Here is a 17,727-nt window from a genome sequence, read left to right as displayed (position 1 = left end):
TAGCTGTTTTCTTGACAGTACCAAACTGTCTTGATAACTACAGCATTGTAATACAGTTTGAAGTCCAGAATTGTGATGCTTCCAGCCTTGGTTTTCTTTTTCAACATTACTTTGGCAATGTGGGGTCTTTTCTGGTTCCATACAAGTTTTAGAATTACTTGTTCTAGTTCTGTGAAGAATGCTGGTAGTAATTGATAAGGATTGCATTGAATGTGTAGATTGCTTTGAGTAGTATAGACATTTTAACAATATTTACTCTTCTAATCCATGAGGATGTAATGATTTTCCATCTTTTTGTCTTCTTTCGTTTCCTTCAAAGCATTCTATAGTTTTCATGGTACAGATCTTTTACCTATTTGGTCAGGTTTATTTCTAGGTATTTTATGATTTTCAGTGCGATTATAAATGGGATCAATTTCTTGATTTTTCCTTCTGCTGCTTCATCTTTGGTGTGTATTTATCCAACAGATTTCTGTACATTGATTTTATATCCTGCGACTTTGCTGAATTGATGTATCACTTCTAACAAATTTTTCTTGGAGTCTTTCACATTTTCCACTTAGAGTATCATGTCATCTGCAAAGAGTGAAAGTTTGACTTCTTCCTTGATAATTTGTGTGCCTTTTTTTCTTTTTGTTGTCTGATTGCTGACAACAGTACTATGTTGAATAGTGGTGAGAGTGGATACCCCTGTTGTATTCCTGACATTAGGGAAAAACCTCTCTTTTTTCTCATTGAGGATGATAGTAGCTGTGTGTCTTTCATATACGGCATTTATAATGTTGAAGTATGTTCCTTCTATCCCTACTTTCATAAAGGTTTTTTATCAAGAATGGATACTGTATCTTGTCAAATGCTTTTTCTGCATCTATTAAGAGGGGTTGTGTGGTTCTTATCATTTCTTTTATTAATGCAGTGTATAACATTGATTGATTTGGGGCTATTGAACCACTCCTGCAGCCTAGGAATAAATCCTACTTGATCATGGTGAATAATTCTTTTAATGTATTGTTAGATTTGATTTACTAGGATCTTATTGAGAATTGTTGCATCCATGTTAATCAGGGAAATTGATGTGTAATTCTCCTTTATAGTGGGGTATTTGGTTCTAGTTTTAGAATCAAGGTAATGCTGGCCTCATAGAAGGAGTTTGAGAGTATTCCTTACATTTCTATTTTTTGGAACAGTTTGAGAATAGATATTAACCCTTCTTTAGAAATCCCCTGTGAAGTCACAGGCCCTGGACTCTTTTTGTTAAGAGATTTTGATTATTGATTCAATTTGTTTACTGGTTATGGTCTGTTCAAATTTTCACTTTCTTCCAGTTTCAATTTTGGATTTGAAATTTTGGGTCTTCCAGTTTATATAGTTTAGGAATTTATCCATTTCTTTCAGAATACAGAATTTGTTAGCATATAATTGCTCATAATAATCTTTTACTACTGTTTGCAGTGTTGGTTGTGATCTTTCTTCTTTCATTCTGATTTTATTTATTTGAGTCCTTTCCTTTTTCTTTTTGAGTTTAGCTAGAGGTTTATAAATTTTTTAATTATAACAATCTGCTCCTGGTTTCATTGATCCGTTCTGTTTTTGTTGTTGTTGTTATTATATATATATACACACACACACACACACTCACACATATATATACACACATATATATGTATAAATATATTTATTTATTTATTTATTTTTGCTCTAATCTTTAGTGTTTCCCTTCTGCTGCTGGCTTTACACTTTATCTGCTATTCATTTTCTAACTCCGTTAGGTATAAAATTAGGTTGTGTAATTGAGACATTTCTTCCTTCTTTAGGAAGGCCTAAATTGTTATATACTTCTCTCTTATGGTAGCTTTTTCACATTCCAAAGGTTTTGGACTGTCTTGTTTTCATTTTCATTGGCTTCAATGTACTTTTTATTTCCTCTTTAATATCTTGGTTAACCCATTCATTCATTAGTAGGATGTTCTTTAACCTCCAAGCATTTGTGACCTTTCCAAAATTTTTCTTGGGGTTTATTCCAAATGTATATAGTGCTGTGGTCTGAAATTATGCATGGTATGATCATCATCTTTTTTTTACTTATTGAGGGATGTTTTGTTACCCAGTGATCTATTCTGGAGAATATTCCATGTGCACTTGAGAAGAATGTGTATTCTACTTTAGAATGAAATGTTCTGAATATATCTGTTAAGTGCATTTAAAGCCTTTATTTCCTTGTTGATTTTCTGCTTAGATGATCTTTCCATTGCTGTAACTGGAGTATTAAAATGCCCTATTGTTGTATTTGTTATCAATGTGCATCTTTGTGTTTATTTATTGATTTATATATTCTTCCAAGTTCGGGACATAGTATTTACAATTGTTAGATCTTCTTGATGGATAGACCCCTTAATTATGATACAATGCCCTTCTTTATCTATTCTTACACTCTGGTTTAAAATAGTTTCTCTGATATAAGTATGGTTACTCCAGCTTTCTTTTGATGTCCATTAGCATGAGAGATGCTTCTCTATCCCTTCACTTTTAATCTACAACTGTCTTTATGTTTAAAATGAGTCTCTTGTAGGCAGCATATAGATGTACCTTTTTTTTTTTTAATCCACTGATACCCTTGTCTTTTGATTGGAAAGTTTAGTCCATTTATGTTCAGAGTGATGATTGAAAGATATGCATTTAGTGCCATATGTTGCCTGTAGAGTTGGAGTTTCTGGTGATGTTCTCTGGTCCTACGTAGTCTTTGTTGCTTTTGGTCTGTTTTGTTTTGTTTTGTTTCTGTATTCAAAGAGTCCCCCTTAAAATTTCTTGCGGGGCTGGTTTAGTGGTCACAACCTCTTAGTTTTTGTCTGTCTGGGAAACTCTTTCTCTCTCTTCTATTCTGAATGACAGGCTTGCTGGATAAAGAATTCTTGGCTTTGTATTTTTCTCATTCAACACACTGAATATATCCTGCCACTGCTTTCTGGCCTGCCAAATTTCTGTGGACAGATCTTCTGCAAATCTTATCTGTCTTCCCTTGTAGTTTAAGGATTTTTTTTTTTTTTTACCCCTTGCTTCTTTCATGATTCTTTCCTTGTCATGTATTTTGTGAATTTGACTATAATATGCCTTAGTGATGGTCGAATTTTGTTGAATATAGGAGTTCTCCATGCTTCCTGGATTTTGATATCTGTGTCCTTCCCCGGAGTAGGGAATTTTTCAGCTATAATTTCCTCACATAAACCTTCTGACCCCCTTCCCCCCTTTTTTTTCCCTCTCTTCATCTTCTGGGACTCCTGCAATACAAATATTATTTCTCTTTAATAGGTCACTGAGTTCTCCCTAAGTTTTGTATTGTAATTTTTTGCCTTTGTTTCCCACTTCTTTTCAACTTCATTATTTCTGATAAGTTTTTATTCCATATCACTGATTTGCTGCTCTGCTTCATCCATCCTTGCCATCATGGCATCCATTCAAGGTTGTATCTGGGTTTTAGCGTTTTTAATTTCACCCTAACTAGACTTTATTTCTTTTTATCTCTGCAGAAAGTGATTCTCTGGTGTCTTCTATTTTTTTTTAAACTCCAGCTAATATTCTTATAATCATGGTTTTAAATTTTAGTTGAGACATCTTACTTATATCTGTTTTGATTAAAGCCCTGACCATCATTTCTCCGTTATTTCTTTTTGAGTGAATTCCTCTTCCTTGTCATTTTGGAGGAAAGAAAAAAGATAATAAAATTAAATTAAAAGTTTAAGTTAAAAGGAAAACAAAACAAAAATAATGGAAGTTAGATCCTAGTTGTGTTTCAGTCTGCTTGTTAAGAGAAGCTTGAAAGAAAAAAAAAGAAATTTTAAAACAATTTTTTAAAAATTTAAAAAGAATTAAATATAAAAAGTTTGCTCTTTCTGTATCCAAGAAAGGGGAAAAAAAAACCACATAAAAACAGAAGCAAAATGAATGAAGAGACAAAAAAACAAATGAGGGCACTTGGGTTTTTCAGTCACTTTAGAGTCTGACTCTTGATATTTGCTCAGGTCATGATCTCACAGTTCCCGAGTTTGAGCCTGTGTTGGACTCTGAGCTGACAGTATGGTGCCTGGTTGGGATTCTGGCTCTTCCTCTGATTCTCCCACACTCAATTTCAATCTCTCTCTCTCTCTCTCATAAACCTTAAAAAAAATAAAATCCCAAATTAAAGTAGATCCAGTTTCCCCTAGAAATGAAACCTTGTAGCACAGTATAATCCATAGATTAAGCGGGTAGAAGGTATTTATATGGGTCTTCTGTGGGAGGAGCCTGTCGCACTGGGTCTTAGGTCAACTTGCTCTATTGGAGAAGTGTCTAGAGGTCACAGGTGGGCAGGGCTTGGTGTAGGCTCATTGTCCACTTGGTGGCACTGCTTAGCTTACTGGGATCAATTGATGTGGGTGGGCTAGAGGTGAAAATTGCCTCACCACACTCTAGTCTCTAGAGAGGGAATTTAGTGCCTCACAGACATGCCATCAATCATCCCTCCTTTGTCTCAGGCTTCTGTCTGCTCCCTGCCTTTACCCTGTCTGTGTCCAAGCTGTCCACCTGCTGAGAAAAACCTCCCTCCAGAGTTCTATCTCAGATGGGACTGTGTTTCAAAGTTCCACACTTCAGAGACCCTGTGACTTAGACCCATACTGATCCTCTGTGGGAGGCTCTTGTCAAGCAATGGCCGGGTACCGAAAATGTTCCAATTTTTTGTCCCAGAAAATGTTCATGTGACCACAAAACAGCAGAGGCTCAGAGTTTATGTTAAATCACAACACAAATGATGCCAGGGTTTGCTGTTCTCAGCTGGTGTCTTTGTTCCTATACTGGTAAAAATGGCAGCTCTTTGGAGCCAACCCGGACTTTGCCGGCAGACAGGCAGCATCATCTCCAACCAAATTCACTCAAGGAGGGAAACTGCTTCTCCCTGTGCAGCACAGGGAGACCCTACTGCCTGTTTGTAAGCATTCACCCTGCTTCCTCACCAGAGCACCACCTCATATGGAGCCCTGAAATTTCAGACTCTGTGCCTCACTGTTTATTAAATACTGGTGGTACTGAAACACTCCCCTTTTTATCTGTCAGTGGTTTTGGGTTTGCAGATATCTTATCCGGTGCCCTGCAAGTGTTTCACTCTCTCTAGCTACTTTCTGGAGGAGTACTTTTCTTGCATGATCCCAACATGCTTCACTCTCTCCTCCTTTCTCTTTCTCCCCTCTCCCTCACAAAATGGCTCCCTATCTTCCTTGCGACTGTGGCTTTTCTCTCCGTCAGTGCACCTCTCCACACCATGTACCTACCAAGATCTCTCATTCAAATTACACAGATGGTTGCATTAATCCTCAAATCAATTTCCTGGATGTTCAAAAACGGTTTAATGTTGATGGAGGTGTGTTTCAGGGATTAGAGAAGCTCAGGGTCCCCATACTACTCCACCATGTTAACTCCTCTCAATACATTTTCTTTATTCTATAATCAATAGTACTTAACTATTGTAAACAAGGCTGCAATGAACAAAAGTGTGCACATATCTCTTTGAATAGGTGTTTTTGTTTTCTTCAAATAAAGACCCAGAAATGGGATTGCTGGATTGTATAGTAGTTCTATTTTTAACTCTGAGAAGAATCTCTGCATTGTTTTCCAAAGTGGCTGCGCCAATTTACATTCCCACCAACAGCGCATAAAGTTTTTCTTTTCTCCACATCCTAGCCAACAGCTAATTTTGCCTTTTTGATAAAAGCCAATATGATATGTATGGGTGAGGTAACATCTCATTATGGTTTTTTTGCATTTTTCTGATTAGTGATGTTGAGCATCTTTTTATATGCCTGTTGGACATCTGTAGGTCTTCTTTGGAAAAATGTCTATTCAAATCCTCTGCCCATTTTTAATCCGTTTTTTATATTAAGTTGTGTAAGTTCTTTATTTTGAAAATTAAACCCTTATCTGATATATGATTTGCAAATATCTTCCACCCACTCAGTATGTTACCTTTTTATTTTGTTGATGGTTTCCTTCACTGTACATTAATTTAATGTAATCCCATTTGTTTATTTTAGATTTTACCTTCATGGTTTCAAGTCTTACATTTAGGTGTTTAAATAATTTTGAATTTATTTTAATATATGGTATAAGATAGTGATTCACTCACATTCTTCTACATGTAGCCATCTAATTTTACCAATATCATTTAATAAAGAGATTGTCTTTTCCCCCTTGTATATTCTTGCCTGACTTGTCAAAGGTTGATTGATCATATATGTATTGGTTTATTCCTAGGCTTTTTATTCAGTTCTGTTTACCTTTGTGTTGGATTTCATGCCAGAATCATACTGTTTTGATTACTATAGGTTTGTAGAATAATGCGAAATCAGGAAACTTGGCAACTTTAGCTTTTTTCTTAAGACTGATACACTCATCTGGGGAATTTTATGTTTCTATATAAATTTTAGGATTATTTGTTCCAGTTCTGCTGCACTGAGCCTGTAGATTGCTTTTGGTAGTATGAATATTTATTATATGAATTTGAATCCACGATCACAGTATAGCTTTCCATTTGTTTATGTCATCTTTAATTTCTTTCAAAATGTCTTACTATTTTCTCAGCACAGGTCTTTCACCTTCTAGATTAAGTTTGTTCTCAGCTATTGTTTTCGGTGCAATTGAAAATGTTTTTCTTTTTAATTTCTCTTTCTCCTGCTTCATTATTTGTGTATAGAAAGACAACAGGTTTCTGTACATTGATTTTGTCTCCTGCAGCTTTACTGAATTCACTTATCAATTATAATAACTTTTTGGTGGTATCTAGGGTTTTCTATAATAGTATCACGTCATTCGCTGATAGTGCCAGCTTTACCTCTTCTTTACTAATTTGGATAATTTTTATTTTTCTTGTCTGATTGCTGTGGCCAGGACATCCAATATTATGTTGAAGAAGAGTAGTGAGAGTGGACCTTGTCTTGTTCTTCATCTGGGAGAAAAAAACTGTTTTTCACCATTGAGTGTGATGTTAGTTGTGGATTTTTCATATATGGCTTAGGTATTTTCCTTCTATACCTACTTTGTTGAGAATTTTTATCATGAATGGGTATTGGGCTTTATCAAATGCTCTTTTCTGCACCTATTGAGATGATCATGGGCTTTTTGTTTTTATCTTTTATATTGTTAATGTGATGTATCCTGTTGCTTGATTTGCAAATATTAAGCTATCCTTGCATCCCAGGAATATATCCCACTTGATTATGGTCAATTATTTTTTTAATTTATTGTTGCATTCAGTTTGCTAATAGTTTATTGAAGATTTTTGTATGTATGTTTGTCAGAGATTTGGACTGGCAGTCTTCTTTTTGTAGTGTCTTCTAGTTTTGGTATCAGAGTAATGCTGGCTTTATAGAATGAATTTGAAAGCTTTCTTTCCTCTTCTAGTTTTTGGAATAATTTGAGAGGAATAATTTGAGAATAATAGGTATTAACTCTTCTTTAAATGTGTAGTAGAATTCATCTTTGAAGGCATCTGGTTCTGGAATTTTGTTTGTTGGGAGATTTTTGATTACTACTTAAACTTCATTGCTAGAAATTGCTCTGTTCAAATTTTCTTTTTCTACTTCAGTTTTGGTAGGTTATGTTTCTATGAATTTATCCACTTATTCTAGGCTTTCTGATTTGTCAGCATATAGATTTTCATAATATGCTCTTATAATCCTTAGTATTTCTGCGGCATTAGTTTTTATTTCTCCTTCTGATTTGATTTGGGTCATCCTGTTTTCTTGAGTCTGGCTAAAGGCTTATCAATTTTAGTGATCTACTCAAAGGTAGGGTTCACTGAACTTTTTTTTTTTTGTCTTTTTCATTTATTTCTTCTCTAATTTTTTAAAAATGTTTTCCTTCAACTAGCTTTAGGCTTTATTTATTCTTTTTCCCCCTAGCTCTTTTAAGTGGAAGGTTAGGTTGTTTATCTCAAAACTTTCCTTTTGAGGCAGGCCAGTATTGCTATAAATGTTTCTCTTGGAACTGCTTTTGCTGCATCCTGCAGATTTTGGAACAATTTTCTCTTTGATTTCTTGGTTGACCCTTTCATTACTTAGTAGCATGTTGCTAGTTTGCATGTATTTGTGTTATTTCCAGATTTATAAATTGTAATTTATTTCTAGTTTCCTACCATTGTGGTCAAAAAGGTCCTTGATATGATTTCAATTGGGACTTTTATCTTGGAGGAAGCTTTTAAATTACTGATTTAATTCATTACTTTTAATTTATTCTTTTTTGTTTTGTTTTGTAATTCAGTCTTGGAAGACTGTTTCTAGAAATTTGTCCATTTCTGCTAGATTTTCCAATTTGTTAGCAAACATTTGTAGTAGTTTCTTATGATCCTTTGTATTTCTATACTATCAATTGAAACTTCTTTCATTTAAGATTTTATTCATTTGGGACCTCTTGTTTTCTTTCTTAATGAGCCTGGCTAAAAGTTATCAATTTTCTTCGAACAATCATCTTTTAGTTTCTTGGATGTTTTCTATTGTTATTTAAATCTGTATTTTATTTATTTCTGCTCCAATCTTTTTATTTCCTTACTTCTACTTATTTTAGCCTTTGTCTTTTTCTGGTTCCTTTAGGTGTAAAGCTGGAATTCTCTTCCCCAGATTTTTCTTATTTCTTCAGTCAGGCTTGCATTGCTGTGAAGTTCCTTCTTAGAACTGTTTTTGCTGCATTCCACAGATTATGTTTCCATTTTAATTTGTCTCAAGGTAGTTTTTAATTTACTTCTTTGATTTCCTCATTGAACTATTGGTTTTTCAGTAATATGTTATTTATAGACCATGTTTTTGTTTTTTCGAGTTTCTTCTTGTGATTGTTTCATACTGTTGTTTGAAAAGATGCGTGATATTATTTCAGTCTTCTTGAATTTATTGACACTTGTTTTTTGTGCAAACATCATCTATCAGGCAGAATGTTCCATATGCATTGCAAAAAATGTATATTATGGAGATTGGAGATGAAAAGTTCTGTATAATAAATCTGTCTGGTCTAATGTGTATTTAAGGCTACAGTGTCCTCAGTGTTTTGGGTGTGAATGATTTATCCCATTGATTTAAGTGGAGTATTATAGTGAGTCCCTATATTATTGTCTTAACATCTATTTCTCCCTTTATTAATCTTTGTTCTATGTAATTAGGTTCTATTTTGGGTGCATTAATATTTACACATTTACCATCTTCTTTGATCTCTTTTTTATTATGTAATTTCCTTGTCTTTTATTATAATCCCTGTTTTATAGTCTATTTTTTCTTATATAAGTATTTTTAGCTTTCTGTTTCAATTTGCATGGAATACATTTTTCTATCTTTTCACTTTCAGTTGTTTTTTTAAATCTGAAGTATCTTTTAGATATCATATGAATGGTTCTTGTTTTTTTATTCACTTAGCAACTCTGTGCTTTTTGATGGGAACATTTAGTCCATTTACAATTCAAGTAATTTTTAACAAGTGTGTACTTATAGACATTTTTCTGTTTTGTTTTCCAGTTGTTTATGTAGTTCTTCTTTGGTCCTTTCTTCTCTTGGATTCTTCCCTTATGATTTGATGTGTTTCTTTATTTTTTATGTATTGAAGTTTTGGGTGTGGTTATCATTAGGTTCATATATATATTGACCTTTATCTGTGGCAGTATGTTTTAAGCTGATAGTTGCTTACGTTTGGTCACATTCTAAAGCACTACATTTTTACTCTCCCTAATATATTGTATGTTTTTGATGTCTTATATTACATCTTTTTATCATTCTTGATTGCCTCAAATGTATTTTTACTTCATTTATTGTATTTTTAAACTCTGATTGGTTCTTATATTTTTAAATTCTTTGTTGAAGTTCTCAGAGGCTTTATCCATTTTTCTTCCAAGTTCAATAAGCGTCTTTATAATACATTTAAAATGTTTGGTATAATTGACACACTATGTTAGTTTCAGGTGTACAACTTAGTAATTTGACAAGTTAATACATTATGCTATGCTCCCCCAAAATATAGCTACCATCTGTCTCATTACATCATTATTACAGTATCCTTGTCTCTATTTTTTATGCTCTGTTTTTTATTCTCATGACTTCTTCACAAATGGATCCCTGTATCTCCTCCCCTTGATTCATTTGTCCACTCCCCCCACCTTCTCAACTGGTAACTTTCAGTTCTCTGTATTTATAGTTCTGATTCTGCTTTTTGTTTATTAATTTTTTAAGATCCCATTCATGAGTGGAATCATATGGTATTTGTCTTTCTCAGAATTATTTTACTTGGCATAATACCCTCTAGGTCCATTCCACATTGTCTCAAATGGCATGAGGCCACCCTCTTTATAGGTGTGTAATATTCCATTGAATATGTGTACATAATTTCTTTATTCTTTATACATTTTCTTTATTCATCCATCTGTTGATGGACAACTAAGTTGCTTTCATTTCTTAGTTATTGTAAATAATTCTGCAATAAACATAGAGGTGCATATATCTTTTTGAGTTAGTGTTTTTATTTTTTCCTGATAAATACCCAATAGAAGAATTACTGTATCAGATGGTATTTATGTTCTTAATTTTTTGAGGAAACACCTTACTGTTTTCCACAATGACAGTACCAATTTGTACTCCCACCAACAGTGTATGAGGGTTCCATCAGTATGTCTTCTTTGATAAAACATCTATTCAGGTTTTCGGCCCATTTTCTGGTTGGAGTTTTTTGGTGTTAGGTTGTATTAGTTCTTTATATATTTTGGGTATTAACCCATTATTGGGTATATCTTTTCTCATTTAGTAGGTTGGACTTTTTTTTGTTGATGGTTTCCTTTGCTGTGCAAAGGATACATCTATTTTGATGTATCCCAAATATGTTTATTTTTGTTTTTGTTTCCCATGATTAGGAGATATATCTAGCATAATGCTGCTATGGCTGATGTAAGAGAAATCACTGCCTGTTTTCTTAAATTTTTAAAGTTTTATGGTATAGTTTAATCATTACTTTAAACTTTTTATTAGGTAAATTATCTTTTTCCTCCCTGTGGTTTTATCTTATTCTTTCATTTTGAGCATATTCATTTGTACCCTCATTTTATTTGAATTTCTCTATTTCCATCAATTAGGCAGAACATCTATCTTTCCTAACCTTTAAGAAATGGACTTAGGAGAATCCTGTTTAGAATGTGTGTGTCTGAAATATTTGGCTGGACTGTTGGACCTGGAATCAGTATGAGCTGTCCCATGGTACTATGGTGGCTCCAGAAGGCTGGCAAGAGTGGTATGATCTACAGACTGAGGCTTCACTTGGATGGCCCTAGCAGTCTAGCTATAGCACTTGGGTCCTGCTCCTATCCACATTATCAAAGTGGAGGAGGAAAGTAAATGTAATAAAAAGGCCTTTATCTGTGGCTTTGACCTCAGAAAGAGTTGTACTAGTTTCCTACCTGATTGGTGGATGGATTTCCTTTGTTTATAGTTTTCACTATTTAAACTACTTTTTTTTTCTGGGTTTGCACCTGGATGGGCAAGTTGTCACATCCTTGGGGGTGTTCCTATCATCTCTGTGTCTTTGTCTTTCCTACACTTTTCTATATGGTCCCTCTTTCATTTGTTGTACTAAAGCTATCTACTCACAACTCAGTTCTTCAGAAGAAATTGCTCTCTATATAGGTGTAGATTCGTTGTGTCCATGACAGGAGATTTCAGGGTTTTCTGTGCTGACATCTTGCACAATACCCTAGGAGCACAATTTATAAAAGTGTTAATTGGTGACTGCACATATGATCCTATATTATTTCACTTATTCCCCTTAACAACTTAACAAGATGGGTACTAATATTATACCCATTCTGCATTTGGAAAAACTAAGACCTAAGTTGGTCACAAAATTGACTATGTGGTCACCCATTTGACTAAACAAGTGCTGAACTGGGATCTGAACTCATGGACATTTCTCAAGCCCAGATAAAGAGCTGATGAAATTACCTGCCCATAATAATTACTACTATTTATTACTGTCAACTAGGATACATTTCAGGTTCCTTACAATTAAAACAGTTTAACTATATAGTCATCAGTGGGTTTGATAGTACACTTACATCTCAGTTACCCATGTCAGAAGCATTTCTAAATCTGAGGAGGAAATGACCATATTTTTTGTATATCTCATCCTTCTGGGTAGTAAAAATAACTCTGGTTTTCTTTGACATCGTTAAATTCTATTATTCTTTAGAATAAGAACAGCTGCATTCTCTTCAGCTTCAGATCTGTTTTACACCTCCTATGACTATGAATCTGTACTACTCATTCTCTCATGATGGGGTATCTTCCTTTTTGATCTTGACTGTAATCTCCCTCTCTCAAAATATTCCTGTTTTGCATTCTTATTTGGCATCTTCTTTTATATATTAGAATTCTTCTGGCTTCTTAATAAGCCAGAATATTTAAAAAATAGCTCTCAAATGTCTTCACTTGAGGGGAGATATCAGTGGTAGTTACAAAACGTGTTTTATTCCTAAACCTCTGAGATTTCAAGCATTGCTGTAGACATTTTTTGCATTAGAACTTTCTTGTGCCTAGGAAAACACATGAAGCAGAGGTAGAACACTGCTGAGTAATAGAAGTTAAATGTAGACAAAGCCATTACCCCATCACTAAAATTTGGATTCTCTGCTGATCAGTTTGGTTTTGATTTAATGGACCAGATTGGGAAACACAACAAGCCCATGAATCACTAGGAACTGAATGTTATTCTTCTCTCTTTGCCCCCATGGAATTCTGTCTCATAGCTCAGACAAGGTATAGAGGAGAATTCCTTCAAGGCTGCAAAGCAGTCCATTTAACTCTAGGCCCTGAGAGAGCCTTGAGTCAGCTTGCTGCAGATTCCACCAGTGAGCTTTGACTTCTCAGCAATCTCTCTCTTGAGAGGCTTCCCAGAAATCCATCCGTTCAGCTCACCCCTGAATGCACTTTGAGCAACTGGCTGCCTCTCCTGTAAGCACGTTATTAATGGTCTCTTTTCAAAAGCAGAGATAGTGCCCTGGAAAATGTGATATTGATTTTCCCCTCCTTTCTCACTGTTTCAATCACTGCTCGTTTGAATGGCTTTCATTTTTAGCAACAACAAGAGAATCTTCGAAGAAAAGTGGTTTATAGGATCAGCCTGAAATAAAATCACTGCTCAATTTAAGCTCTGAAAAATACTATTGATATTTTAATAGAAGTTTGGCGAGCCTATTGCCAGCTCAATAATAGCTACAAGGAGTTTATACACAGAAATCATACTTAGGGATCGTTTTATTTCTTAGGCAGTATGTGTTAACAGCAAATAACGGTTTAAACCTTCACTCACTTCCATACTGTATACATCAAGAGCCTCAAGAGTGTGGAAATGTTCAGAGTACTTCAAAAACGGGTGAAAGACTTTCTACAACTCAAATGATTTGTCTCTAATTGGCCCTTGTTGAGGAAACCTTGGTTGGTTTTCTCTTAAGCTCTTTATTTTCCTATGTTGGCATCAGGAAATCCCAACAATTTTATAGCTGAAAGACATAAGGATAGTGTCGTAAATGGGTTTGGTGTATGGATGAGAAAAGCAAAGCTCATTTCACGGTGTGATTTAATGGAGGTGGCACAGTCTCAAATTCCTGTCCAGGACTCCCTCTCTGTGGGCACCTGGAATTCTACCTACCTGAACTTTGTTATAGTTCTGACTTCTCTCCTCCATTTTCCTCCCATAGTCTCAAAAATACCCATGGATCTTCTCCATGTTTAATCCTCATATGCTGTACAAATATACTCACATATGAGACACACTAGTGATAAAATATTATTTGGTATATTACTTAGAATATTACCTTCAAGGATCATGTCAAGGACCACCTCTTCCAGGAGACTCATGTGTGACATCAGTCCCTATCAATGTCAGTCTTTTCTGTCAGCCCCTGTAAATCCTTGAAAATGCCTTGATTTGCCCTTAATTATTCTATGTGTGAACAAAGATTTCTATTGAGGTATTTAAAATAAACATTGATTGGGGCGCCTGGGTGGCTCAGTAGGTTAAGCATCCGACTTGGGCTCAGGTCATGATCTCACGGTTCGTGGGTTCGAGCCCCGCGTAGGCTCTGTGCTGACAGCCAGCTCAGAGCCTGGAGCCTGTTTCAGATTCTGTATCTACTTCTCTCTCTGATCCTCTCCTGCTCATGCTGCCTCTCTCTCTCTCTCTCTCTCAGAAATAAATAAAAAACATTTAAAAAAACTAAAAAAAATAATAAAATAAATATTGATTAAATGAATAGATTTACTATACACTATTTACTATGTGACTAATAAATGTGTAAGACACTATGCTGTGTGTTAAGAGGAATACAAGTAACAATAAAACATATTTTCCTCTATGTTTAATGCAGATGCATGTCTTAAATGTAGAAGAATTTTCACAGGAAGAGATTGGTATAGAAGATAGTAATCAGAAGGAAAAACAAGAGCAGAAGAATTTAGGGCTTGTCAATATAGTGGAATTAGGATATTTGGGAAAATGTAATGAGATTTAATTTCAAATATGTGATTAATGGAGAAGAAATAGGATGAGAAATAAAATGTTTCTGAGTTTGGAGGATCACAGCTATGCTTTTAGTATATTATACAGACAGGGGAAAAATCTTGATTAGGATATCCATTCATTCAGTCATGCAATAAATATTAATTGGGAACATCCTATATGTAAGGTACTATTCTAGGCTCCAGGGATACTTTGTTTTTGTGTTTTTTTTTAAATGTTTTATTTATTTCTAGGAGAGAGAGAGACAGTGTGAGCAGGGGAGGGTCAGAGAGAGAGGGAGTCACAGACTCTGAAACAGGCTCCAGGCTCTGAGCTGGCAGTCTGCACAGAGCCCGACGTGGGGCTCGAACCCACGAACTGCGAGATCATGACCTAAGTGAAAGTCGGACGCTTAACCGACTAAGCCACCCAGGCACCCCAAGGCTCCAGGGATACTTTGAAATGATAGGGTTAGGAAGCTATTACATCGAATAACAGACTAACATGATTGTTATGTAAATAAAGAGCAAGAGTTAGATTAATTAAATGTTGGAGAAATTGTGCCTGATTGAACATGAAAGCAAAAGAGCCAGTATTACATAAAACATTAGAATGTCATTAATAGGAGGGGCAATGAGAGGAATTTACTGGAGGTCTATGTAGGTAGAGGACAAACACTGGTGAATTATATTTGGGCCATGGTACTAGGGATAGGATATTGGATGGAAAATTTCTCTTTTAGGATTTTCCTTTTTATTCTTCCATAGAGTTGTTTGATTAGATAGGTCTGTAACCAAAGAAGCTGCCTGACCTGCTTTGTGCTGGCATTAATGCTTAACTTCTAGGAAGATGTAGAGAGCCACTGTCATCAGAAACCAGGCCAACTCCCATGGGAAAGGAAGTGCCTTAGTCTCATTAGAAAAAGTCTTGCAAGTTCCACATGGCCAAGCACCTCCTACCAGGAGCCTACACTGACTGAGGGGATATCCTTATAGTAACAAATGGTACAGGATTTGCCTGGCCTTTTCTTCTTTGTGCATATCTTTCTTGGGGACCATGAAGGAAAATAGTTCTGGCAACTAGTCAATCTCATTTTTTTTTCCCCAGCAAAGGGGAGCCTAATATAATCTGGCTATTAGAAGCAGGGTTCCTGCTTCCTGTTTCCATAGTTAGCCAGATCTGATACAGGACCTAAACAACTCACTATCAATAGGCCCCACAAAATTTTTTTCCACCCAGTAACTAGGTCAGTACCTAAAATGTGGACAAGTAATCATAGGATAAGTTTCTTACCTTTATGAAAACCACACCCTTGGTGTAACTTAATACACTGGTTGGGAGGAGATTTGATGGCTAGGAAGACCAACACAAATTTAGAATGGCCACTTCATTAATTACCTGAAAACAAACTGGAGGAAATATATTAAATCCAAACTATTCTCACCAATAGAAAATAAATTCAAATTACATTTCTTCCCTATTTGACATCTATGATTACAGACATTATGACATTGATTCATGAACCTGAGAAGTAGAATTTCTGTTGTTTTAAAGTCTCAGGACATGAACTCAGTATTGAATTTTTGAGCTTATTTTTGTTATTTTCCAAGATAAATATGAATAACCTCATTTTTAATTATTTTTAATTATACTTTTCTTCAGGGTATTGACTTATCCTTAAATGGATAGCTTCTCATTGCCTACAGAATTTGTTACAAACATCTTACTTTAACTGCATCAAAGGCCTTATAATATTTGAGCACGATCTGTATTTCACTTATTACTATGATAAATATTTATTGATGTAGATGTCATAAATATCTTTTCTCACAGACCTCAATAGAATCATTTCATCTTCAAACATTTTAAATATTGGGCTGGCTGTGGAGTAAATGGAAACTCTCTGCAATATTCTTGCAACTTTTCTGCAAACCTAAAACTATTCTAAGATATACAGCTTATTAGTATAAACTTAAAATATAAAATATAAAATTTATTAAATATTAAAAACAAAAACTGTATGAATTAACTTGAGGCAAGCAATCTGTTACAAAAGCAAAAATGTCCCTAACCAAATTTACTAAGCGTGTAAGGATATGATGATGTGTGTAATAGTCAAGACAGCCTAGGTTAGCAAACCAGCACCAAACCTTAATGCTTATTAGAAGAAAAGGACTTTAATATGTTCAAAATAAAGACAAAAATAAACAAATGGATTAAAAGAAACTACATTTCAATAGTAACTAATATCTATAGGAATAAGATATGTATTTTATAAGTGAAGAATATCATATATAAGATAAAAACCCTACAAATTGATCTCATGGCATGTTGGACACAGTAGGCATTTGAAAGTTAGTTTAATTAAAAACATCTAAAGTGAATTGCAGATAGGAAAACATAAAAGGAGAAAAAGAAACAAATGGAGGCATTAAACACATTCAAAATTTAAATCGTATATGAAATTGGAGTACTAAAAGTGAACAAGAATATGCAGAAGTAGTAAGCAAAATGGAAAATGACAGAATTTTTCAATGTTGATTAAGTATAATCTTGAGTCTTATTGAACCTCCCCCCGCAAAAGAATATAAAGAAAATCAGCAGGTGTACACATACACACACTCCTTAGTAAAACTGATGAAACCCAAAGGAAAATAAAACAGCATCTAGAGGTCAAACAAAAGGCACTTGTTTTCATGAGAATGTAATAAGTCTGTTAAGCCACAATAAGAGGGTTACATTATTAAAAGAATCATTGAAAGTATAAGACAGTTGATTAGCATCTTTAAAAGACTAAGAAGGAATAAAACCTGCTAACTTACACTTCTATATTTAAGGAAAATATAATTAAAATAATAAACAAATGGAAAATTTTAATAGTGGACCAGAAATAATGGTAACACTAAAATAAGTTTGTCAAACAGAAAGGATCCCAGGCAGAAAGATGGATGTACAAAATGGAGAACACAAATTAAATACATAGGTAAAAATATTAACTGCATAAAACCAAATTAAATAAATATAGGTGGAACTAAAATTCATGACAATATAAAGCTAAAGGAGGTGAACATGTGAGATTAAATTTTTATATATTATACATTATTTAAAAGGCAGTAAAAGTAAATACTCTATTAGGCAAAAAAAGTTAAAAGTATGTATTTTAAATTTTGGGTTAATCAACAGAAGAGT

The 17,727-nt window shown here is 34.4% G+C and overlaps 1 long non-coding RNA gene across 1 annotated transcript in view; it reads right to left on the bottom strand.

Moving 5' to 3' along the window:
- LOC120226558 overlaps positions 1 to 15,903 on the bottom strand; it is a 29,374-nt gene extending 13,471 nt beyond the window's left edge. The window contains exons 1-2 of the long non-coding RNA XR_005527051.1: positions 15,832 to 15,903; positions 11,634 to 11,736 (exon numbers count right to left, since the gene is read on the bottom strand). This is a non-coding gene — a long non-coding RNA (uncharacterized LOC120226558). The remainder of the gene's footprint in view (positions 1 to 11,633; positions 11,737 to 15,831) is intronic.
- Between the last annotated feature and the right edge of the window lie 1,824 nt (positions 15,904 to 17,727).

The sequence above is a fragment of the Hyaena hyaena genome, unplaced genomic scaffold (genome assembly GCF_003009895.1).
Source record: "Hyaena hyaena isolate Hyena2069 unplaced genomic scaffold, ASM300989v1 scaffold_1755, whole genome shotgun sequence".
Taxonomy (NCBI): domain Eukaryota; kingdom Metazoa; phylum Chordata; class Mammalia; order Carnivora; family Hyaenidae; genus Hyaena; species Hyaena hyaena.
Note: the sequence above shows the minus strand (reverse complement) of the source record. Positions and strands in the feature narration are given on the sequence as shown.